The sequence below is a fragment of the Mytilus trossulus genome, unplaced genomic scaffold, assembly GCF_036588685.1.
Source record: "Mytilus trossulus isolate FHL-02 unplaced genomic scaffold, PNRI_Mtr1.1.1.hap1 h1tg000110l__unscaffolded, whole genome shotgun sequence".
In the NCBI taxonomy this organism is placed as follows: domain Eukaryota; kingdom Metazoa; phylum Mollusca; class Bivalvia; order Mytilida; family Mytilidae; genus Mytilus; species Mytilus trossulus.
The window spans coordinates 1,460,738-1,488,412 of record NW_026963297.1 but is presented as its reverse complement, the minus strand read 5'-3'; the positions used below and the strand labels follow the sequence as shown (position 1 = coordinate 1,488,412).

Sequence of the window (27,675 nt, the reverse complement as noted above, 5' to 3'; positions counted from 1 at the left end):
ACAAACGAGTGAAAAATGTTGAACATGTACAATGAAATATAGTTTCAGAAATCAATTAAGCCAGAAAGGCCTTATAAATTTTGGTCTACTTTTTAACATAATTGAATGACCATTTACACTCAGGACTGAGTCATCAGTAGGCATTACATATTTATTAGTACAACCTAGCATCATTTTGCTAGTAGCTGGAGTAGCATTGTTGTGTAAATTTGTTCTTTTTTTTTCTAAATTTGGTCAATGGACAAATAATGTTTGGTTCAAACAAAAGAAAAAATGCTTTTATCTCCCTGTTTTACATTGTACATAGAAATGATAATACTTTGAGAAATCCTTGTACATGAGAGTTGTCTGTCAAGTCTTTATTTCACAAAGAATGAATTGCATAACAATGAACCGAGCTCAAAGCAAAGCACTTTAATAATACACTTAGACAGAGAGCTCAATCCAGTGATATACTTTTTACTACAGGTCCTTCATGAACATCCATCAACCAGAACCATATCTCAATAACATGCCATGCTACATGGTTGGATCAGAAGTCCTGAAAAAGACATGATTTTTTTATCGTATTTAAAGTATATATGCATAGGTTAAAACTTTCACAAATTTGTGGTATAATCATTCAGTGTCTGGCAACTATCAATTGCTTCATGCACAAATTGATATAGGTTGAGCATGAGTGCCCCTCTGTTGGAAATAAAAACATACCTAATTTTAGTCAACTATCAAAACTATCAAATGTTATCTAAGACTTGTCAGTGTCTATATATAGCTATTCACCTTCGCCACTGAATCAGTCCACATATATACATGTAAGACTTAAATTAAAGTAAATATATAAGACTAAAACTGACATCCGGTCTTTACCTTCATTCCCCAAGTCGTGTTCAAATCTGATTCATGATAAAATAGAATTACAAAATTACAACCAATGAAATCAAAGGCGAATTAAGAGTCCCCCCCTTGTCTGGAAAAAAAATGGTTGATTATTTAGAGAACCACTGGAGCATGACCGAAGTGGGTCCTCTCTTAGGCAGTCAGTGGGCCCACACATTTCTGGATTCGCCACTGGAAATATCCCTCTAATAGACTAGCGTTTCAATCCCAGTTTTCTAATATGTTAGCTAGGTGGAACCTAAAACAAAAAAAATGAAAAAAAATTATTTTAAATATCTCAAATGCATGTACATTTGATAATATAAATTCTCCAAATTTCACTGTATTTTCCCTTTTGATGTTTTTCCACTACAGCCAGTTTGGTGTGGGTTGATGTTTGATTGTTGTACATGTTATATATCGACATGAGATTTGTTTATATAAATAATACTTATTTCCCTAAATTCAAATAAAATAGATGTGAGAAATTGAAGTAAACCATATGCAAATATTAAAAAAAAAATTCGCATTTGTTCTGTTGATTGATAGTGGTACACATATGAAGAAATGGTGAAATTACTTATATATAGTTCTGATCAAAAGTTTCATGATAAACATGCATGGTAAATAAGTAGTAGGTTGTTTGAAGTTTGCAGCATATTCAACGTTGAACATCTTTTTCAGGTCTACAATCCATATAAAAATCTGTATATATGTGGTATAATTTCCAATGAGACCGCTTTCCAGAGGTTAAAATAACAAAGAAGTTAAAGGCAACCATACAGCCTTCAACCAGATGCTCCGCAGGGCGCAGCTTTATACGAACGCAGAGGTTGAACCCTGAACGATTGGGGCAAGTATGGACACAACATTCAAGCTGGATTCAGCTCTATAGGTGGATTGTGATTAAATAGTTGACACAGCATAGGTTTCTGACACAGAATGAATGTGGTCTAATGAACTTAAATTATTTGTTTTGCTTTTGCGCAATTCACAATGCTGTTGAATATTAATCCTCTCAAAAAAATGTTTGAAGACATTTTCTTTTTATTTATGAAATCTGAAATGAGAAAAAATTACCCCCCCCCATTTTTTTTTCACATCCCCCTTTCCCTTTTTCCAAAACTGATCTCAATTCGAATTTCTAATAGAGTTTGCAACAATTACTACTCATTTAAATACATCATAAAATATTAAAGTGTAAAATAAAGTGCTTGTTATCACTGAGTGGTAAAGATTGTTTTGATCTAATAGTTGGTAGTAAAAGTTAATATACATTGTATATTGTATAAAACAATGATTTAAGTTGATTTAACTACTATTCTGGACAAAGAAAGATAACTCCAATTGAAAATTTGTTGCTGTTGCACAATATTGTGCAATTAGATATTTCTTGCTATTGCACAATACTGTGCAATTGAAAATATTTGCTATTGCACAATACTGTGCAATTGAAGATTTCTTGCTATTGCGCAATACTGTGGATTCATTAATATTCGTTGGATACCAATTTTCGTGGTTTTCGTTGGTACAGGGGAACCACGAATTTAAATGTTCAACGAAATACTGATTTTCTATTTACATATCCACGAATATGCACGTTTTCATCATTCCACGAAAATTGGTATCCACGAAAATAAATGAATCCACAGTACTGTGCAATTGAAAATTTCTTGCTATTGCACAATACTGTGCAATTGAAGATTTCTTGCTATTGCTGAATACTGTGCAATTGAAAATTTCTTGCTATTGCACAATACTTAATATAATAATTTTGGATCCTGATTTGAACCAACTTGAAAACTAGGCCCATAATCAAAAATCTAAGTACATTTGTAGATTCAGCATATCAAAGAACCCTAAGGATTCAATTTTTGTTAAATCAAACTAAGTTTAATTTTGGACCATTTGAACCTTAATGTAGACCAATTTGAAAACGAGACCAAAAATAAAAAATCTACATACACAGTTAGATTCGGCATATCAAAGAACCCCAATTATTCCATTTTTGATGAAATCAAGCAAAATTTAATTTGGACCCTTTGGACCCCTTTTTCCTAAACTGTTGGGACCAAAACTCCCAAAATCAAACCCAACCTTCCTCTTATGGTCATAAACCTTGTGTTTAAATTTCATAGATTTCTATTTACTTATACTAAAGTTATGGTGCGAAAACCAAGAATAATGATTATTTGGGCCCCTTTTTGGCCCCTAATTCCTAAACTGTTGGGACCTGAACTACCAAAATCAACCCCAACCTTACTTTTGTGGTAATAAACCTTATGTTTAAATTTCATTGATTTCTATCTACTTATACTAAAGTTATTGTGCGAAAACCAAGAATAATGCTTATTTGGGCCCTTTTGTGGCCCCTAATTCCTAAACTGTTGGAACCAAAACTCTTAAAATCAATTCTTACCTTCCTTTTGTGGTCATAAAGCTTGTGTCAAAATTTCATAGATTTCTATTTATTTAACTAAAATTATAGTGCGAAAACCAAGATAATGCTTATTTGGGCCCTTTTTGTGCCCCTAATTCCTAAAATGTTAGGACCAAAACTCCTAAAATCAATCCCAGCCTTCCTTCTGTGGTCATAAACCTTGTGTTAAAATTTCATAGATTTCTATTCACTTTTACTAAAGTTAGAGTGCGAAAACTAAAAGTATTCGGACGACGACGACGACGACGACGCAGCTAACGTGATACCAATATACGACCAAAAAATTTACAATTTTTGCGGTTGTATAAAAATGAGGGAAACTGTCCCAACATGAAAAGTATGCATTAATACAATTGAGAAGAGTAATGGCCTGATTCACAATTCCACTAATAAACAGGTCGGGAACATCTACCCTTCAAATAAACCAGATGCTCCACAGGTCGCAGCTTGATACTACAGCAGAGGTCGAACCCTGAACAGTTGGGGCAAATATGGACACAACATTAAATCCTGATACAGCTCTGAATTTGGATTGTGATCAAATAGTGAAAAAAGAATGGGTTTCTGACACAGAATGAATGTAGTCTAAGAACTTAAAACATTTCATTTTAAATTGGACTTTTACCTATTGTGGTCCTCTATCAAAATCTTTATATATGGTTTGTGGCACTTGGCGCAGAAAAAATAATCCTATATATAGACTTAGGAGTCGACCATTTGATATTCTGGGGGATTTGGAGGGGGGGTGGGGGGTGCAGGAGGATTTGTTTTTGATCGGTTATTTATTTTAGTAATCTAAGAGGACAAATTATTCATTTTCTGCACTATTGAAGCAAGATTTTTCATTTTCAATAAAGCAAGGGACTGATTATTCATTTTCACAACTGTATTTATGATATTCGAAAACATACAATTTTTAAATGATTTGTTTATTATAAACAACATATTTTTGTTTCCTGTACATTTTTATTTTGACATTTTATTTTGCATGCCGATGCTATAAATTTTTATTTTGACATTTTTTTTTGCATGCTGAATGTCAATGCTATAAATTTTTATTTTGACCTTTTGTTTTCATGCTGAATGTCAATGCTATACATTTTTATTTTGACATATTTTTTTTTTTGCATGCTGAATTGATGTGCACGCAACTGCGTGTTGGCGTATAGGGAGCTACGCGCCTGATTATACAATTTAATTAAATATATTAAATAACTGGGAATCCTTCACCTTTATAAGTAGAGACAATCCATAACCTACATCTCAGAAATATTAATCTTAAATTTATATAAATGAAAAGTAAGCTTCCCTAGATAAAATTCAACAATGTTTCTTAAAATTGGTAAAAGTGGTTTATAGTCATACCCCAACATGTTGACCATAGATAGACAAACAATTCACTTGCATTCGATTCGCATTTGAACTATGTGTTTGTTAATGTAAACCGTTTCAAATGTGAATTAAACTAATTCAAATTAGTTAATGTCAATCCAATTCAAATAAGGTGTGAACTCAGTATGATTGTCAGGTAGTTTCAAACTGAAAGATACTGTTAAGGGAAGGGAAAGAAACGGATAAAACCATGTGTGTTACAAACACTGTTTATTCAAGTCAGAATCCTGGATTTCAATAGTACTTTCATAATGTCAAATAAAAACATGAATATGATAGTTACATACAATACTACATTTATTTATTACATATTAAATGACATTTATTTTAGTGATTGGTAATTAGGGAAAATCTGAAATTCAAGTGTAAATTGAGACAAACAATATCACTGAATGCAGTTTCTAGTCAAATGACCAGCAAACATGGAAATCTACCTTTTAAATGAAAGGAGAACTCTTACAATGAAAATGAATGATGTAAATCTAGACTCTAATAATAAAAAAGAGCTCACATTCACAAAAGTTAAAGCATTGCAAAATTAGTGAACAAAGCATTTGTCTCATTAACTTGAAAATCCACCTATTAGAATGGATAAACCCCGAATTTTAACATAAATTATAAAATTCCTGATAAAAAGCGGTGCTGAGAATGCATGTTATATGCTTGAAACATATTCAAAGAATAAAGTTTTATAACTTCCTAATTTCATATCCAAAATTTATCAAAACCTAAAGGGGAGTTATCTTACTGTGGATTCCTAAATTTTTCGTGGATGTCAATTCTCCTGGATTGTTGAAAACTTGCATATTCATCGATATTTGATTTTGTGGTTTTAACAATCCAGACAGACAAATAGCAATAAGGTGTTAAGGAAAACATGACCTAAAACCTCCTGCATATAAGACACAAATACATGGGAACTCATACTGAATGGTCAAATGTGTTCGATATGAAAATTGCAGTTAAGATGGTAAAATCACAAATCAGCCGTTACTGTAAATGGACTAAAAGTATGACTTTTGAGCAAATTTAAAGGGAAATTACAAGGAAAGGGGCCAAATAGTGTTCAAGGGGAGCAAATGCCCTTTAATTTGGTATGCAGGTTTCTAAAATAAAGGGAGAATTAGAGGGAAAGTTGAGTCATCTTTTTAGACTTCAGTTAAATAATGACTTATGAAGTTATGTAGACTTACCTTCTAATTCTAAAAAAAACCCACACTACTCAGAACTATGTCTAATTCACTTTGACTACTGATATGCAAACCTAAAAAAAGAAAAATATATCATAAAGTAGTGATTGAAAGATTCATAACACTTTGAAAGGATAATTCAGACAGATAATGCATGCACAGTTTATGAAGAAATTAGTTCATCGAAAAGATCGATTTTTACTTTTGACACGAATAGGTCGGGTTGACGTTTCTGTCATCGGGGATACTATTGAGATAAATGGGATAAAACTGACCGTCAAAAAGGTCTAGAGAAGCACATCAGTAGAACCTTAACATTAATAAGTAATACTTACCAAAATTTCTCTAATTAATAAACTATATAACTGAAATTTCACTAAGATAACGGTAAATAATTTAGATGATGGTGATGATCAATGCTTGTTAAAGTGGCGCGAAATAATATTCTTACTCCTATTGCTTCACGTAAAAAAAAATGTATAGAATTGAATTTGACTAAAATTAAACATAAAAAAACGTGAATATGCAAAAGCCTGGTAATATTTTTTATGATAAAGTGTGTATAAATTTCCGTAAACGAATTTACCCGTATACTTCAGTAAGAATTACATTTGAGCGCAAGGAGATCTTTATTTGTGAATCGGTTTATTAACCCCGGTTGAACTCAGGGTCGAAGTTCAACATGTTTACATTAACGGAATGTTCTGCGTTGCTTTTAAATCATTGAGGCCATCTATTTTCATTACGGGTTTCCACATCTTTAAATCAGAATTATAGAAAAAAATGGAATGTTGTTAGCAGAATCAAAACAGAAATGATGAACACTGCAACATTTTCACCAAAACATAAATAGGATGGAGGATCTGTGTATTCATATTATTTGTAAAACTCTCCTTATTCCTGTGAAGCGTGTGCTTTATATCGATACTTGCTATGCTTATCATCGACGCCACAGTACTTCAACCAATCAGAAAATGTTTATGTGGGGCATTCGACCTATTTTAACTCAGATTTTGGAATTTTTTAATCGAAATTATAGAAAATAGAATGTTGTTAGAACATATACAATAGAAAATGATGAATACTTTTAGCTAAAGAACATTTGGATGGGGTTCTGTGTATTTACATTATTTGAATAACTCTCCTTACTGATGCCATATTTTGGAATTTCCGTGACCTAAATGGTTCGCGAAAATCAATATGTAAATACTAGTAGATGGACCTACTGTTCAAGACCCGACAAAATAACTAGCGCCAGTGAAAGTTCAAATGTTCAAAACATGAAAACTCGCATTGTTTAAGACAGGGAAATCAAATCTTAATTCTTTTATTTTTTTCACATCACTTTTTAGAACTTAATTTATTCTTTAGACTCCGGTCTTATTAAGTTCTAAAGAATGACATCGGATTCTCTTATGTGGTTTCAGTTGATCAGATGTACTAACGTTTATCCAAAATATTTTCCCATTTCAATTGATCAAATTCAAATTATTTAATCCCATAAATGCTTGTACAATAATGACATAGTATTCAATCAGTAAAGAAAACTAACAATGTTACTAGATAGATAGATAGATAATTATGTACAGACAATATTTTGGGTCCCTTTATATTTTTTTGTTCGGTGTGAGCCGAGGCTCCATGTTGAAGACCAAGGAGCGGATCCAGCCATTTTAAAAAGGGGTTGTTACTAACCCAGGACAAAGGGGGTTTCCAATTACATGTACCCATTCAAATGCCTTGATCGTTCAAACCCCGGAACCCCCCCCCCCCCAACCCCTGGATCCGCGCCTGAGGCCATACATTGACCTATAATGGTTTAGTGCGTTATACATGTATGACTTTGTAATGCTGAATGTGTTTATGGAAAACAATGGGAAAATGTTGCTTAATATCTTGGGATATATATTTAGAAGGCATTTATTCAAAAGCAGATAGAATTGATTTGTAGAAAAAACATGAATAAGGGCAGATGATCAACTATTATAGTACAAGTCTTTGATTAACCACAATATATGTGTCATCACTGACGTATCAATCAATGTTGCTTTTGTATACATGGTATAAAAATCCAACTTGGGTTTCTCATCTGAACTTGTTTACATCGTGTAACATTATCCAATATAGCTAGGCCTGTTATAGGTTTTTCATTATCACACTTATGGGGAACTGATTTTGCTCATTGTTGAAGGATGTACAGTTACTAACAATTACATCACTTCACTTGAAGTTCCTCCATCGTTCAATTTTCATCCATGGAGATCCCTGTCTTGGTTTACGGTTGATGGTTGTCTTATTGAAATTCATACCACATCTCCTTATTCTGGTTATCATACAGTATACATGTTATACCAATGTCCCAGGTTAGGGGGAGGTTTGTGAACTCGCTAACATGTTAAAACCCGCCACATTATTTATGTATGTGCCTGTCCCAAGTCAGTAGCCTGTAATTCAGTGGTTGTCGTTTGTTTATGTGTTACATATTTGTTTTTCGTTCCATTTTTTTTTTACATAAATGAGGCCGTTAATTTTCTCGTTTGAATTGTTTTACATTGTCTTATCAATGCCTTTTATAGCTGGCTATGTGGTATGGGCTTTGCTCATTGTTGAAGGCCGTACGGTTACCTATAATTGTTAATGTTTGTGTCATTTTGGTCTTTTGTGGATAGTTGTCTCATTGGCAATCATAGCACATCTTCTTTTTTATATGTTATACAAGACTAAAATACCTAGTATTATCAAATGAATTATAACAATTGTTAATAGTTGTCAGACTTTTGTTATCAAAAAGCAGCTACAGTACAGGTAGGGACTTATTTTTATGGAAGCCTTAATCCGTCTAGATGTCAGACTGGTCGGACAGTTGTCCCAGTGTAATAAACACCTGCTGTGCAATATCCAAGTGGAAGGTCGTAAATCAATCTGAACCAGCTTGATTAGAATTAAATTTTACCTGTACAGATATATTTGTATTTATGGAGAATAGATAAATGTAAAATATTGTCTTGTATTCAAAGAGAAAGATTTGAAATTAAAATTAAATATTAGAATTTAAATTAAAAATTAAATACTTAGAATTAAAATTAAATATCATGAATGTGGATTTTTTTTTTATAATTTGAAAATGAAATAAAGACGATTTTTAACAATATATTGTGTTGCCAATTATCATAATAGTTTTGTGCCAATAAAATATTTTTTATTTGTATTTGTAAACCGTAAATATGTCATCTAATTAAAAACAATAAGCCTAATAACAACCAAGACTGTTTTCAATCGAAGTTTAAATCAAATTGTTGAGACATCAATCCCGTAAATTATACGAGTTTTCATTGATGGTTATATTATTTCCCCCTTTAAACGTCCTGTTCCTTTATATGTTATTATTAGAAACACAATTTTAAGTATAAGGCCAACATATCGTATTTATAAAATATGTATAGGCATTGTGAATAAAGTTATTTTTTCTTTTAATACAACTTTCCCCGTCGGAGCCTTTACATCAATTCACACCTGTCAATCATTTCTCGCAAGTAAAACATTTTTGGTCAGACAGATCACTCGTGCTTTCTATTTTGACATATTTCCCGTTAATCTCTTTGAAAGTCAAACAATTGGTTTCTTTAAATACAATATTTATAACGCCGTGATTATATTTCGATTCCTATTTTTTATTTTACAAAAAAATATTGACATTCGAGATATTGCCTTTCTATTTTCATGTCTTGACTCTTTTATGAAAATCGCCTTAGTTTTTATTATAAATATATTTTACGAATCGATGCACGACAATCAAAATTTAACCTTATATAGTTTATTAAATAAATGCACATTTATACCCCAATAGGGTTGAAGGCTAATCGTACTAGTCATGATCAGCTGTCTTTACTTTTTCGTCGTACTTCTAGTCATTCTATAGCTCGCGCAGTCCGTAAGAATTTTTAAATCGATGTTGTATTATTTCCGAAGTTTAAAGGAGTTCTCCAAAGTAGAATATTTAAATGGGAATCCGGGAAATGACTGATAAAAATAAAACAAAAAATAGTTAAAGAAGACTAAATCTTGTTTTGATTTTACATGTATGTAAATCAATTAAATTTCTATTCTGGTCAATCGATCAAGAGCCTCAAAACTAACGCACAATACTGTCAATCATTCCACATCAAATTTAATCATGAATGGATTTTCCCACGATAGTTCAGTAAGGTCACCTGAGTTTACTGTTACGACATTTCCCGCCATATAAAAATCTCGTGCAGTGGACAAAATCAATAATCTTTTATTAGCATTCAATAATATTGTGAGTGGAGTCAAGTTAAAGTTCAACCACGTGCACACGCTGTTGATCACTAATATCTGTATCATGGAATTATCTTTCCACGGCAATTTTTTCTTAACAAATTGCTGTTAAATATATAACATACAAGTTTCCTTTTTACATGGATTGTGCGTAAATTAATATTACACAATTAATTTAAGTTCGGGATTTCGGGATTAACACTATAGTGATCTGGGAATTCTTTTTTTCGCGATGTCGGGATTTTGATTTATTTAAATTCGGGACCTTGGGACTTCGTGTTTTTAAGCCCGGGATTTCGAGATCCGGACCCTATTTACTGCCTTCCCCCAAATGCAGATCAATTATATAAATTTAGCATAATGAACAAACACGGAAATCTTAAAATAAACTTATGTCCGGGAAGAATCAATATCTTCTTCTAGTGTTATTATTTGCGTTCTATTTTATTGATACATCTCCAACTTTGAAGTTTCGGACAATAAATTGTTTACAGTAAAAAGTAAAAACTACAAAGAATCAGCAAGCTACTAAATAATATACAAGTATTGCTCACTGTAATTATATTTTTATTTTATCTCGGAACTGACCCAACACAGACTGAATATTAAATACATATTATAGAAATATTTTGCATGTGGCCGCTTCAAACTAACCCTGGAGACAGCATTCTGCTAATGGATTTATGAGTAAAACAAAAATAAGCGTAAGCTTCCAGAAATAGAATACATGTAAAAATATTTATGTTTGAAATTTTATGCAAATAAATAAGAAACAGATACACAAAAAAACAAAAAATAAACAACAAAGAACATAGAACAAAAATAATTTTGAGGAACAAATTAGAAAATAAATAGCAGTTGAAATATAAAAACCATAATTAAAAAAATAGGCTATTTTTATTAAAACAAAGTTGTCTCCAGTACTTCACCTGTAAAAATATTTTATGTCAAAAACGATGTAATCAATAAATTGACTGAGAGGTTAAAATTACAGGTAACCTGATTCTGAAATCAGTGAACCGTAATTCTAGCAGCACGGATTAAGATGAAAGGACAAATATATTGCCAATCACACCTGGATTTGTTGATTAATGACCATACTACCTACCATAAAAATGTCCGATTATTCATATCCGACTAGACGGATTAAGACATCCATAAAAATAAGTCCCTACCCGTACTGTACATGTGTATAATCAAGATGTAGACATGATCACTGGTGTCAGATGTAAACAAGAGTGACTGTGCAAATGCTGAAATGTCATCTCTGCTTTGCCTACAATGTACATGTATGAAGGTTTTACTACATGTACAAGTATCACACAAACTTTCAATTTTCATTAACCTTTGAAAACGAAGTTGCAGTCAAATTAACCATGCCAGACAGATGATGTACACCCTACAAACTGACATTCCATACCCATGATACCCAAAATTTAGTGATTTATACTGTCTGTGAAATAGACTTAACATTCTTAACATCCAAACCATGAAAACTGACTTATGAATATCCAATAATATGCCAAAAATAGTGATCCTATACATGTCATGCATGTACATGTAGTTTATACTGTAGCATCTGAGAAACATTTGGAAATAGATCAAACCACAAAAACTAAGCATTGTTCAATGAACCATGACATTTTCATTGGAGTCAAAGTCTGATGTAAAAATGTAAGTCTTGCAATTAGACATATTCACCTTACACTCATTTCATAAACCAAATATAGTTGACCTACAGTACTACCTGTGACTTTATCTTATTAATGGTGGCCATAAAAATTATGTTGACCATGGTGGCCCTATATGTCCATCATCATACCCCTGTTGCTTTTCTAATACACAAGGTATTAATAAAAAACTAGTCAAGGATAAAGGGAAATCTTGAATGCATTGAAGTGTTAAAATTATATAACTTACAGGTCACATGTCTCAGGTAAAATATACATGTATGTGTTTGTCAAATTTAATAACTGTGATAATGACAAGAATTTTCAAATATCATGAATATAAAATGAAATAATAAAACTAGTTGAACACACAGCTTAATTAAAAAATAAATGTTTCATGACTATTAGTTTTGATATTTATTATTATACCCTTTAAATAATTGTAATCAGTTTTAAGTCTTTTTTATAATAATTCTATTTTTTGGTAAGTCATGTAAGGGAAGAATAAATGAATATCATTTACAATGCATGCCTTTTTTTTCTCAAGTGTTTCTCAAATTATTTTTCTAAAATCAAAATGTTTTATTATTGTAGATAAACTGATCTGCATTCAACATGGTTAAACAAATGATTAAGATTGTCTTTAGGACTTAAGCTAAATAAAATTTAGGCAATTCATTATTTCTTTATTGAATAGAATATTTATAAGTATTTGAAATATTCATTACAGCAAAATCTGATAATATTTTTATTGTCATATGATATTTTAAACATGATCCATGTTTTAGAGGTTAAGCATTTCTTTTACTTTTTGTTCTTGGGTAAGAGACATTATAATGAGAAGGTAAATAATTTTACACACTCTATCCTTTTAGGAATTTCATATTGTCCACTATTTTCTATTACTAAATTATGACCAAAAATTCTCTACCTATTGACACAATCAAGTTTACAGTTTTTATCATCAATTTTTATTTTTAGATTTTGATTTAAATTAAGTTTTTATTAAGGACTTTAAGAGTCTTAATTCATTCAAGTCCCTGCAATTATTAACTTTATCTGAAAGGCCTAGGTTAATTGACATATTCTTTGTAAATCATAGTAAATGTATACCAAGAATATGTATCATGTCAGTCCAGCACTATTGACTATATAATACACTGGAAAAAAAATTATTTAAATAATAGACCATAGATGTGTCACCATCTTTAGAAGTGCACTTCATTTTTTCTGGAGACAAATTTTGAAAGAAATTCACCAAACTGAAGATAACGTATTTAATAAGTTTCAAGACAATTTCTTTAAATAATTTCTTTTCTTAAGATTCACTTTATTCAGATATATATATAAGGACATTAGATGTTATCAAAATTTATTGTAAAAGGATAGATATTGATCATCTTATTTTTTTCATTTAAAATATACTTGCATGATTATTAGTTTTTATTAATAGTAATAACTCATTTAATAATGTTAAGAAACGATTGAATACAATGTACAACATGTACATTTATATAAACCTTTTACTTAAAAAACAATTATTAAAAGTCTGTTTATTTCAAATTCTAGCCAATAACTTTATCTTTCACTTTTTGCCATTTTTACTCAAGATTCTTACTATAAGAAGAAATTATAAAAGAATAAGAAACAAAACAGTATGAAATAAGAATAACAATTAAAAAAAAAAAAAATTAAATTAAATTAAAGACAAAAAATTATAAAAATTTAACAGACTTAGTAAAACCAGAGACATATAATATATGTCTATGGTAAAACAATATTTAATTCTACATTTTCCAAAAAAGGTGAAATGTCAATTTTAAAAGAAACCCAAATTACCTGTACAGGTAAATTTTAATAAAATATACCAGCTGAAAACTTCAGGTTGATTTTAACAGGTAACATAATTAGATAAAAAATCAACCTATGATTTATGACCCCCAATAAATGGCCAACATCTCAATATTGAATACCCCAATAACTGTCCACCATTGGATGTTGACCATGCAAGAGGGTGGACATTACTAAGAGGATGTCACAGGCTGTACTGTACTTTTCCTACTGCTTGTAGTATTTTTAAACATGTGTGAGAAACAAACTTGACAAATTACATGTAACTGAAGTAACCTTAATCACTGATCCATGTAATGAAGTCAGGATCAGGCCAACCCTGCCTGACAGACACTGAGACATGTACACCTTTCAAGATACCATAACAATTAATCCAGTAACTCAATTAATATACATATGTTATACATTTAAGACTTCGAGTGCATTTCACTGTGACTGTTCAAACAGTAATATTTTTTTGTAAACAGTTACATGTACATGTAGAATGTAGGACAGAAAGTCACAGGACAAAAAGTCACAGACAAAAAGTCACGGACAAAAAGTCACAGGACAAAAAGTCACAATTCATTTTTTCTGATTATTTTCTTTGAATAACAAATGCTTATTTTTAAAAAAACATTTTTGCATTTTTCTTGAAGTATTGTATATTACCCAATTTTGTAAGCAAAATTTATAAAAAAAATATAAAAGATGATCAAATAATTGTTAAGAAAACAAAATGTCAAAGTAGACATGGTAGATTGGCACTTAAATGGCTTCATAGTGCCAAGAAATATGTCTTTTGCATGATTAAAATAAAATAAATCTTCATTTTTCAAGTAAAATGATAAATTTCATTAACTTTAATATGAATATATGTATTAAAAAGTAAATATTTAAAGATGTTTCTCTGAAATATTCCAACAATTGTAAAAAAACTGTTTGTGACTTTTTGTCCTGTGACTTTTTGTCCTATCAAATTTGTGACTTTATGTCCTGTGACTTTTTGTCTTGTGACTTTCTGTCCGTTTACCTACATGTAGTGTACCATGAAAACTAGGTGAAGTGCAATGGACAAATCAATAACAGAAACTTCATAACATAAGGAAGTAACCAGGCATTTCAGCTTCTAAAATGTATCTGGTGAAGCTTAAATACATGTACAAAACGGTACGCTGTAGCCACTGCCAGATTGTAATACATATTTCTTGGCTTGCATGCATGTACTTCAACTTTTGTTACAGGAGGGATATTAAAATTATACTTTAATGTACGTGCATGGTTTATTTGTTTCAAAAACCATGAATACTTGGCCACTAACATGACTAATCATGCTAATTAGGATTTTTATTTAATTCTAATTCAGACTTTAATAATTTAAGTACAGTAAGCAGTCATTTGACTCTAAACAATTGACACAGACTGCACGAGACCCTCATAGTTGGTTAAGATCTTTTTACACACCCTGGACATGCTGGTGGTAGTTAACAATTGCAATGCCAACATAAACTTCAGATGTGATATACATGTACTGTTTTGTAAATTTCACTGAAACTAGAAATTCACAGTATCCATATTATTATTTTATTAAAATGACTGATTATCCACTAATTAAAAGTATTCATGAATTCAGATATGATGCACTATTTTTAGTAGTATTCACTGAAACTATGCATTTTCATTATTCCAAATTGCTATTTCAAATGAATAGTTATCCTGGGTATTCAAGGAATTCAGAAATAGTGTACATGTATGATTGCACTATTAATATTCACTGCAACTACAAAATTTTGTTATTCCAAATTCACAATTGATCATGATACAGCCCTTGGATGGTGTAAACTTCCCAAAAAAACGTGTATGGTGTAATGGTGTATGGCATATGGTGCAATGGTGTAAGGTGTATGGTGCTATGGTGTATGGTGTAAGGGGAATGGCATAATGGTGTATGAGGAATGGTGTTATTGTGTAACGTGCGATCGGGAATGGTGTGAATGAATGGTGTACAACATTTCGTTGGTTGAAAACGAAGTTCTTTTTATTTTAATTTTTCGGATTGTAAACATAAACAATAATAATAATCTTAATATTTGAAATTTGATTGCGTTATGGGTAATTTCGGATCGTGAAGATAGAATGGGGAATGGTGTATGGTGTAATGTTTAACGTGTATGGTGCAAAGGTGTAACGTGTATGGTGTAATGGTACAAGGTGTATGGTGTAATGGTGTATGGTGTATGGTGTAATGGTGTATGGTGTTAGTGGGAAGTTTACACCATCCAAGGACTGTAATCCAAGGTAATTAGTTCTCCAGTAATGTGGTCCTCCTTTAATACAATTTGTAATTTTCCTATTTGTACAAGGCACAATTTTATTCTTGTCCAATTTAATCAGAACATCACATTATCATCATGGAATAATGCTGCACGCCATATTCATAATTTCCAAAAACAATAGATAACTAGCATTAAATAATGAATTAATGCATTGTTTCACAATTTGCAGCTATACGAGCGACTCAGTGACATCTATATTTTCTATGCATCAAAGTGCACATGTACTAGCAGATGTCATATTCTAAGTGGGAATCATGGTCAAACCAATACATATTCAGTATGATTCTACAAAATAAAATATACATTTAGACTCAAGTACAGTAAATGTTTAACTAATAATAAATATATAATACTACATGTATATGCATTGTGCAATAATAAGAAAGTTAATTACAATAACTGTATTTACCTAGATAAAACTAGCAATTCTCATTTGATTGACCAAAAAATTCTAGCACTAATACAATTCTATGTTCAAGTCCCTATTAACAAGAAAAAAAAATCTTTTAAGGGGGTCTAAATTCTATATAGTGTTGTCTTTTTTCCTGCATTAATGATTTGTTAAGTGTGATTGTGTACTTTCATTGAAGGGTTACTGTCTCATTGAGGCTCACACCATACTTTATTTCATCAATTCTTTAAAGTCAGACATCATGGACATTGTAATTCCTCTCTAAAACATAACAGGTTATTTCTTTTGTTCATTTTAATTATGTTTATCATTTAATATGACATATATATTGATACTACAAACATGACAAAGAAAAGTTTAAGAAACGAAAAAATAAAATAAATAAATGCCCTGTTACTATATACATGTAGATGATATTGACTTAACCTTTGTCCAGTGCATATAATGAATAAACCTTTGTGATGTAAAAATATTGTTCCAAGACTTAACCATCCCTTGAGTTTAATAATTTTTACATCTTTTGTGTTACCCTGAATTCTTTTTACTTATTCATTTGTTATAACAGCTTGCATTAAATAATGCTTTGCAGCTCACTTTTTTTATTTAATTTAGTTATTTACCCAATTTTATTTTAATAAATCAATATTCAGATTACTTTTAAAATTTGCATTTTAATATCCAAAATAATATTTATCCTGCTGTTTCATATTTTTCTTAAATTATAATTTGTTTTGAAAAAGTTATCAAAATTTTGAAGAGGACAATTCTAATCATGATAATTTGTGAACATTATTGTGAACATTATTATAAAATCGTATCATTATACCAATGACAGATTAAATATCATCCCCCAGGGCAATAAACTATTGTGTCTTAATTTGTATATTAGCTACATCATGTATATAAGAATTTCTGATTATTACCTATCGCATATCCAGTGTTAACATCCTGATTATTTACTATTTTAATGTCACATTTGCATGGTCATATTCAGTAAAATTTAATACAAATATTTTAATTGTTGATTTTGAATTTGAATTGAAAAAAAATTGTTTTAGATTAAATTAGTAGATACAACACATACAATGCAGTTAACACAGTAAATTTTATGAGAACTTACTGGATAAAACTATATCTATAAAAAATATTTTGAGCTTCATAAAATACTTTAAAAAAGTTTATACCATGTTAACATAAAAAAATATGCATACAGATAGATTGTTTTGTTATAATTTCCTGACATATTGAATGTTAACATAAAATAATTATCATGATTATGTAAAAAATGCAAAAAATCTGCAGTCGTATGTGAATGCACATGATCAAAGGAGATGTGGGATATATCAATGATGCATGAACCCAACAGTTAGGCAACAATAAAGTAACCAAAACACAATTGAATGCGTGTCGAAAAATATATATGACTTATGATTAGAGGGTCCCTAATCATGCGGAATAAATATAATGACCATTGAATGTTACTACTTGTAAGTAAGATAACATGTATGGCACAAATGAATTTTGAAAAACAATGCTAACAGGGCACAATTTATATAAAAATTTCACATGAAAATATATAGTTTGGGTTCAAAGTATTAGCAAATTATAGTGATTTAATATAAATTCTATGTTAAATCTAAAAAGTCAAAGAATAAAATTATGATGCTAGCTTTGCTCTTTTAATATGTGTTTTTTAAACAATGTAGTACATGATAAAACAATTACTAATTGAATTAGCACAATTTGTTTAATCAACTGTGTTTAAATGGCAACTGTTTATGACTCTGTGCCTTGTTTCAGGAACATTAATTTAATAATATTGTTTTATTTTGATGATTATTTTAAACCATTTTTAAAATATTTATTCACTTTCAATGCCTGCTATTATCAAATATATTAATGTTTTGTTGTCCATGATTTGAGAATTATTTAAAATCTAAATGAAAGTGGACACACTTGCTAAATAAGTCACTATTTAATCTTAAAGTTAATAATTTTCTTAACATTTTATGATCAAATCATATGCGTTTGTACTATGCATGTTTTTTTTATGGAAATCGTGACATCAGAATGCATTCTTACTAGAGCTGATAAAGCAAAACCAGGGAAATACTAGTAATCCAGCATAAGCATGATAAGAAACACATTTATATGGATACGTACATGTAAAGATCGGTTAATTGTTGGTTATAAAATGTCCAGTGACAAGTATTTCATGCAAATTTATGACCCGAGTTAGCAATACATTAACATACAATATGTACAATACATGATGCATAGGTCAGTGACAGATCCAGAAGTTTTCATAATAGACAGGGCCCCTGACTGCCCTTAGGGGCACTGATCCAGTCATGCTTGAGTGATTCCCTATATAATCGACCAAATTATTCCCACAAAAAAGGGGAAGATATAGAGTAACCTTTTATGTATTCCACTCAGGGTGATGTATGCAAAATAATTAAGGGAATATATAAATGACATACACATGATAATAGGGGGAGGGGAACGGTGTCCTTTATGACTTTCAATGATTTATTATGATGCACAACTTTAACATTGAAGCTCAAAGGTGGCTCAAAGCTTATATTTGTCCTGGAACATGCAACTATGCACGAGTGTGGTAATACAGAACGTTCATAGCTATATATAGCCTATCGGAGTATCTCAATATAGATTCCGTAGGATCAGTGGCGGATCCAGCCATTCTAAAAAGGGGGGCTCCAACCCAAAACGAAACAGGGGGGGGGTCCAACTATATGTCCCCCCATTTAAATGCATTGAGCGGCCAAAACAAAGGAGGTTCGAACCCTTGGAACCGCCCCCCCCTATTTGGATCCGCCAATGAGAACACAATGTAAGGTCTGTAAGCCGACAAATGTGCACATTTTCCCTTCAAAATTATGAATCCATGATTATTCTATAGACATGCTTTAAAATATTGTTAATTTCTACTCAGCGATTGTATTTTCCAGCTCATGTGGTCTAACATCTGTAGTTACCTGTGTACAAATATATTAGTTTGCCGACCTGAGGTCCAGGTTTTTTTGTTTTTTTTGCCGACAAAAAATTAAAGGGGATAAATCGTTTACGGTGAAGAATTGTTTTCCGTTTTTAATGAAACTTGACAGATTTTACTAATTATTTTTTTAATCATCGGAAATGTCCCTCTTGGTGTAATTCGAATTAAAACTGTTTTATTATGCTGTACAATATTGGTAACTTAGTCATAATCTTTAAATTTATTTCAGGTACACCTTTGTACATTTTGTTATTGCGCAGAATTTATCAAATATGAATTTGAATGAATCCATTATCATCTTCTCATTCTTCTGCAATAATATTAAAACTATTTTAAACGAAAGCTTCTGGTTTTTAAAACCAGTTATGAACGAAAATTTTATAAAACAGATATTATAAAATAAAAAGTAAGGATATCAAAAGGATTATTTAAAGTCAAACGCACATGACTGTCAAAAATGAACGGACAATGCTACGGCAATAAATGGAAAACGACAAAAGACAAACAACGATCGTAAAATAAATGAATAAACAGCAAAACAAGTTTACAATCGCACGATAGACGATAATAGTATAAGTAATGGACTATTTCACAACAAAATCAAATCTTGAGAGCCGATTGAGACGTGATTTTTTTGACACTGATGGACTACCGTTACGCTAAAATATTTGATTTAAAACATTTACCGACTGTATCAACCTATGAAGTGTTTGTTTTAAACATTTAACGACTGTGTCAACCTTTTATAAGTTGTAATGAACATTTAATGACTGTGCCAACCTTTAGAAAGTTGTAACAAACATTTAACGACTGTCCCAACTCTAAAAACGTTGTGACAAACATTTTTTGACTGCATCAACGTCTGAAAAGTTGACACAAACAAATTTTAACTGTCCCAACTATTAAAAGGTTGGGACGAACATTATGCAACTGCCACAACTATTAGAAAGACTGTAATAAATAGATTTTGACTGTGACATCACCGTAAACCACTGCAACAGTTCTGAAATGACTGATGGTAGCATTTTTTTACTTTCACAACCCGTAGAAAAGTTGGGACAGACATAAATGAACTGTTGCAACGAAATATGACAGATTTGACAGTCATTACTTGTCTTTTACAGACTAAGACAGTCGTACAACGACTGTTACTGGTATGGACAGTTGTTTTTTCGTCCAATCGTAGTGCAATCTTACAGAAAAAAATAATAAAACTAAATTTTCTACGGCAATACATTTGTCTGCACTAGGTGCAAAGGGAATCTGGGTAGCTGAGGTCTACTTGATAAAAAATCCAGGGTGTTGTTCGACTTAATTTTTTTTTAACTAGGTTCAAAGTTGAGGTCGGACATCCTATTTCACCCTTACAAAAAAGTTAATAAAAAAATGTTCACTGGCAATACTTTTGTCCGCACTAGGTGCAATGGGAAGCTGGGTTGCTGATGTCTACTTGACAAAAAATCCAGGGTGTTGTTCGACATAATTATTTCTTTTTTAACTGGGTCCAAAGTTGGGGTCGGACACCCTATCCCATCTTTACAGACAAGTTAATAAACAATATTTTACGGTATTACTTTTTTCCGCACTAGGAGCAAAGGGAAGCTGGTTAGCTGTTATCTACTTGATAAAAAAATCCAGGGTGTTGTTCGGCTTAGTTTTTTTTTTTAACTAGGTCCAAAGTTGGGGTCGGACACCCTACCCAATCCTTACAGAAAAGTTAATAACAAATGTTTTTCGGATTAGTTTTGTTTTTAAGAAGGTCCAAAGTTGAGGTCGGACAACCTTCTCCACCCTTACATAAAAGTTAATAAAAAAATGTTCTACGGCAATACTTTCGTCCGCACTAGGTGCAAAGGGAAGCTAGGTTGCTGATGTCTACTTGATAAAAAAACCAGGGTGTTGTTCGGCTTAATAAATATCTTTTTTTTAACTAGGTCCAAAGTTGGGGTCGGACACCCTACCCACCCTTACTAAACAGTTTATTATTAATGTTTTACGGTAAAACTTGTGTTTGCACTAGGTGCAAAGGGATGCTGGGTAGCTGAGGTCCACTTGATAAAAAATCCAGGTTGTTTTTCGGCTTAGTTTTGTTTTTAAGTAGGTCCACAGTTGAGGTCGGACACCCTATTCCACCCAATACGAAAAGTTAATAAATATATGGTCTACGGCAATACTTTTGTCTGCACTAGTAGCAAAGGGAAACTGGGTAGCTGAGATCTACTTGATAAAAAATCCAGGGTGTTTTTCGGCTTATTTATTTTTTTATTAAAAAGTAAGTCCAAAGTTTGGGTCAGACACCCTACCCTTCCTATTAAGAAAAGTTAATGAATATATGTTGTACGGCAAAACTTTTGTCCGTACTAGGTGGAAATGGAGCTGGGTAGCTGAGGTCAACATGATAAAAAAAAAAAATCTTTTAATGTAGGTCCAAAATTTGGGTCGGACACCCTACCCACTCTTACAAAAAAGTTAATAAAAAATGTTCTACGGCAATGCTTTTGTATGCACTAGGTGCAAAGGGAAGCTGAGGTCTACTTGAGAAAAAATTCAGGGTGTTGTTCGGCTTATGTTTTATTTATTTTTAACTAGGTCCAAAGTTCGGGTCGGACACCCTACCCCATCATTACAGAAAAGTTAATAAATAATGTTCTACGGCAATACTTTTGTCTGCACAAGGTCCAAAGGGAAGATGTGTAGCTTATGTCTACTTGATAAAAAATCCAGGGTGATGTTCGGCCGAGTTTTGTTTTGAAGTGGGTCCAAAGTTGGGATCGGACACCCTACCCCACCCTTTAAGAAAAGTTAATAAAAATATGTTGTACGGCAATACTTTCGTCTGCATTAGGTGCAAAGGGAAGCTTAGCAGCTGATGTCTTCTCGATAAAAAATCCAGGGTGTTGTTCGGCTTAATTTTTTTTTAACTAGGTCCAAAGTTCGGGTCGCACAACCTACCCAACCCTTACTAAAAAGTTAATTAAAAATGTTCTACGGAAAAACTTGTGTCTGCACTAGGTGCAAAGGGAAGCTGGGTAGCTGTTGTCTACTTGATAACAAATCCAGGGTGTTGTTCGGCTTATTTTTTTTAACTAGGTCCAAAGTTTGGGTCAGACACCCTACCCCATCCTTACAGAAAAGTTAATAACAAATGTTATACGGCAATTATTCTGTCTGCATGCACTAGGTGCAAAGGGAAGCTGGGTAGCTGAGGTTTACTTGAGAAAAAATCCAGTGTGTTTTTCGGATTAGTTTAGTTTTTAAGAAGGTCCACAGTTGGGATCGGACACCCTACGCCACCCAAGTTAATAAAAATTGCCCTACGGCATCAATCTTGTGTACAATAGGTGCAAAGAGAAGCTGGGTAGCTAATGTCTACTTGATAAAAAATCCAGGGTGTTGTTCGGCTTGTTTTGTTTTTTTTTAAAGTAGGTCCAAAGTTGGGGTCGGACATCCTATCCCACCAATACAGAAAAGATAATAAAAAATATTATAAAGCAATACTTTTGTCCGAACTAGGTGCAAAGGGAAGCTGGGTAGCTGATGTCTACTTGATAAAAAATCCAGGGTGTTTTTTGGCTTATTTATTTTTTTATTAACTAGGTCCAAAGTTGGGGTCGGACACCCTACCCAACCGTTAGACAAAAGTTAATTAAAAATGTCCTAAGGCAATACATGTGTCTGAACTAGGTGCAAAAGAAAGCTAGGTAGCTGATGTCTACTTGATAAAAAAGCCAGGGTGTTTTTTCGGCTTTTTTTATATTTTTATTAACTAGGTCCAAAGTTGGGGTCGGACACCCTTCCCCAACCTTACAGAAAATTTTATAAAAATTGTTCTACGGCAATAATTTTTTCTGCACTAGGTGCAAAGGGAAGCTAAGGTGCTGAGGTCTACTTGAGAAAAAATCCAGGGTGTTGTTCGTCTTAGTTTTGTTTTTAAGTAGGTCCAAAGTTGTGGTCGGACTCCCTTACCTACCTTTACAGAAAAGTTAATTTAAAATGTTCTACGGCAATATTTTGTCCGCACTGGGTGCAAAAGAAAGCTAGGTAGCTGATGTCTATTTGATAAAAAATCCAGGGTGTTTTTTGGCTTATTTTTTATTTTTATTAACTAGGTCCAATGTTGGGGTCGGACACCCTACCCCACCCTTACAGAAAAGTTCATAAAAATTATTCTACGGCAATAATTTTGTCTGCACTAGGTGCAAAAGGAAGCTGGGTAGCTGAGATCTGCTTGATAAAAAATTCAGGGTGTTTTCCGGCTTAGTTTTGTTTTTAAGTAGGTCCACAGCTGGGGTCGGACACCCTAACCCAACCTTACAGAAAAGTAAAAAAAAAAAAAATGTTCTACGGCAATACTTTTGTCCACACTAGGTGCAAAGGTCAGCTGGATAGCTGAGGTCTACCTGAAAAAAATCCAGGGTGTTTTTCGGATTAGTTTTGTTTTTAAGTAGGTCCAGAGTTTGGTTCGGACAACCCGACCCAACCTTACCGAAAAGTTAATAAAAATATGCTGTACGGCAAAACATTTGTCCGCATTAGGTGGATATGGAACTGGGTTGCTGAGGTCAACATGATAAAAGATCTAGGGTGTTGTTCGGCTTAGTTTTTTTCTTTTAAAGTAGGTCCAAAGTTGGGGTCGGACACCCTACCCACCCTTACAGAAAAGTTAATAACAAATGTTCTACGGCATAACTTTTGTCTGCGCTAGATACAAAGGGAAGCTGAGTAGCTTAGTTTTTTTTGTTTATAAGTAGGTCCACAGTTGGGGTCGGACACCCTACCCCACCCACACAGAAAAGTTGATTAAAAATACTTTTGTCTACACTAGGTGCAAAGTGAAGCTGTGTAGATGAGGTCTACTTGAGAATAAATCCAGGGTGTTCTTCGGCTTACTTTTTTTAAGAAGGTCCAAAGTTGGGGTCGGACACCCTACCCAACCTAACTTTTTTTGACAGAAAAGTTAATAAAAAATGATCTACGGTAAAGCGTTTGCCGCACTAGGACCAAAGGGAAGCTGAGTAGCTGAAGTCTACTTGAGAAAAAATCCAGGGTTTTGTTTGTCATAGTTTTTTTTTTAAGTATATCCAAAGTTCAGATCAGACACCCTTACCACCTTTTCAGAAAAGTTAATAAAAAAATGTTCTACGGCAATGTTTTTGTCCGCACTTGTTGCAAATGGAGCTGGGAAGCTGAGGTCTACATGAGAAAAAATCCAGGGTGTTGTTCGGCTTAGTTTTTTCTTTTAAGGTAGGTAAAAAGATGGGTTCGCTAACCCTACCGCACACTTACCGAAAATTTAATAAAAAATGTTCTACGGAATGCTTTTGTCCGCATTAGGTGCAAAGGGCAGCTGGGTAGCTGAGGTCAATCCAGGGTGTTGTTCGGCTTATTTTTTTCTTTTTCTTTTAAGGTAGGTCCAAAGTTGGGGTCGGACACCTTACCCAACCCTTACTAAAAAGTTAATAAAATATGTTCTACGGCAATATTGTGTATCCACTAGGTGCAAAGGGAAGCTGGGTAGCTGAGGTCTACTTGAGAAAAAATCCAGGGTTTTGTTTGGCTTTGTTTTTCTTTAAAGTAGGTCCAAATTTGGGATCGGACACCCTACTCCACCCTTTCAGAAAAGTTAAAAAGAAAAATTCTACCGCAATATTTTTGTCCGCACTAGGTGCGAATGGAGCTGGGTCTACGTGAGAGCTGAGGTCTACGTGAGAACAAATCCAGGGTGTTGTTCGGCCTTGTTTTTTTCTTTGATAGTAGGTCCAAAGTGGGGGTTGGAAATCCTACCGCACACTAACAGAAAAGTTAATAAAAAATGTTCTACGGGAATACCTTTGTCTGCACTAGGTGGAAAGGGAAGCTGGGTAGCTGAAGTCTACTTGAGAAAAAATCCAGGGTGTTTTTTTGCTTTTTATTTTTTTTAATAGGTCCAACGTTTAGGTCGGACACCATATCTCACCATTTCAGAAAAGTTAATAAAAAAATGTTCTGTGGCAATACTTTTATCCGCACTAGGTGCAAAGGGAAGCTGTGTAGCTGAGATCTACCTGAGAAAAAATTCAGGGTTTCGTTTGACTGAGTTCTTTTTTCAAGTAGGTCCAAAGTTGAGGTCAGGAATGTCAATGAAAAAATGTTCTGCGGCAATGCTTTTGTTCGCACTAGGTGCAAAATGAAATTCGGTAGCTGAGGTCTATATGAGAAAAAAATCCATGGTGTTGTTCGGCTTCCTTTTTTTTTTAAAGTAGGACACCCTACCCTTTCAGAAAAGTTAATCAAAAAATGTTCTGCGGCAATATTTTTGACCGCAGTAGGTGCAAATGGAGTTGGGTAGCTGAGGTCTACATGATAACAAATCCAGGGAGTTGTTAGGCTTAGGTTTTTTTAAGTAAGTCCGAAGTTTCGGTCGAAAATTTTACCGCACACTTACAGAAAAGTTAATAAAGAATATACAACGGCAATTCTTGTGTCCGCACTAGGTGCAAAGGGAAGCTTGGTAGCTTATGTTTTCTTGATAAAAAATCCAGGGTGTTGTTCTGATCAGTTTATTTTTTAAATAGGTCCAAAGTTGAGGACAGACACCCTACCCAACCTTTACTAAAAAGTTAATAAAAAATGTGTTACGGAAACTTTTGCATGCACTAGGTGCATAGGGAAGCTGGGTAGCTGAGGTCTACTTGGGAAAAAATCCAGAGTGTTGTTCGGCTTAATATTTTTTTAAGTAGGTCCAAAGTTGGGGTCGGACACCCAACCCCACCCTTGCATAAAAGGTAATACAAAAAATTATACGGCAATACTTTTGTCCGTACTAGATGCAAAGGGAAGCCGGGTAACCTAGGTCTACTTGATAAACAAATCCAGGTTCATTTTGGAACATCAATGATAAAAGCTTTTTAAAAAAGGGAGAAATAACGTTCAATATATTACATTTCATATTTGAATCAAATGTAACCTTTGGCAAGCATTGGCAAGGACAGAACTGTTCTTCAAATTTCAAAACAAATAAATCAAGAATTTCTACAATTATCCATTTAAGAAATCATAATACAAATCAATAAACTTACTGCAAAGGTTTAAATCCAACATGCTAGGACTTCATTTAATAGATTTTGTTTTACTTCAAGAACGACCAGTATTACCTGTGTAACATGATACATTTAAATGACATAATGACAGTATGAAGACAAACCCCCTTTGCACTTTTTAGTTTTGCACTGTTTGACAAGATGTCGTTGTCGAGGAAAGAAAACATTTTTCTACTTTGTCATCCGGTTAATCAGCATTCAACATTACAAAACGGACATGATCGTTATTCATGTACAGACTATAAATGTTATCAAGAAACCTTATTAATGGATTATATTTTTTTTTTCTGAATTTGAAAGAAAAACAAAAAAATGTAATATACACGTTTTTTGGAAAGGATATACACGAAACAGCGGTAACTATTAATTAATTCGTATTCTTCCATTAACATTCAATGAATTGTTATTGGTAACATACTATGATAGTAATTATACTTCAAGATCATTCGGTTATAGCCCTTATATAGAAATATTTTAATCGCATGTATTGTTTACAGGGAATTTCCGTTATCAACGCACAGAAAAACGTTCGGTATGTTTATATACTTTTGAAAAGACAGACACTTAACATAATTTTCTTCAGTCCTCAACGCATCACCCCGACAATATAGTGAATCGATTGTAATATCGACATTAAAAACACTTGTAATTTTATTTGACAATAGATTTCTAGGTGATAAAAAATTAATACAATAAATTAAATAGTGGTCGACATTTTCATTGATTAAAACACAGGAACAATTAATATTTTGTATCAAATTTGATTTGATAAAGTCAGAATGCAGAACGCTTCATCTGTTGTAAAAACACAAATGGTCTTCCGAGATTTTTTTGTTTCTATAATATAGTTTATGCAACTTTCGTTTAAACAAAACAATTAATCAATAGGTCTAACACTTCTGTCCAAAGAATTCCACAATGTAATGAATGATGAAAAGAGTACACCTTAGCTACCCAGCTTCCTGTTGCACCTAGTGCAGACACAAGTTTGCCGTAGAACATTTTTTATTAACTTTTCTGTATGGTAGCGGTGTTGGGTGTCTGACCCTAAATTTGAACGTACGTTAAAAACAAACTGTGCAGAAGAACACTTTCTTTCAAAAAAATAAACTAAGCCGAAGAACACCTTGTG

General features: G+C 32.6%; 2 long non-coding RNA genes across 2 annotated transcripts in view; one reads left to right on the top strand and one right to left on the bottom strand.

The window, feature by feature from the left end:
* The window catches only part of LOC134700061 (uncharacterized), a 123,910-nt gene that overhangs the window by 88,312 nt on the left and 7,923 nt on the right, over positions 1 to 27,675 (top strand). The window lies entirely within an intron of this gene.
* Positions 202 to 26,559, bottom strand: LOC134700055 (uncharacterized). Its single transcript, XR_010103758.1, has 3 exons — positions 26,523 to 26,559; positions 5,902 to 5,972; positions 202 to 541 (listed from the first exon to the last, which is right to left on the bottom strand). It is a non-coding gene; the product is annotated as an uncharacterized LOC134700055 (long non-coding RNA).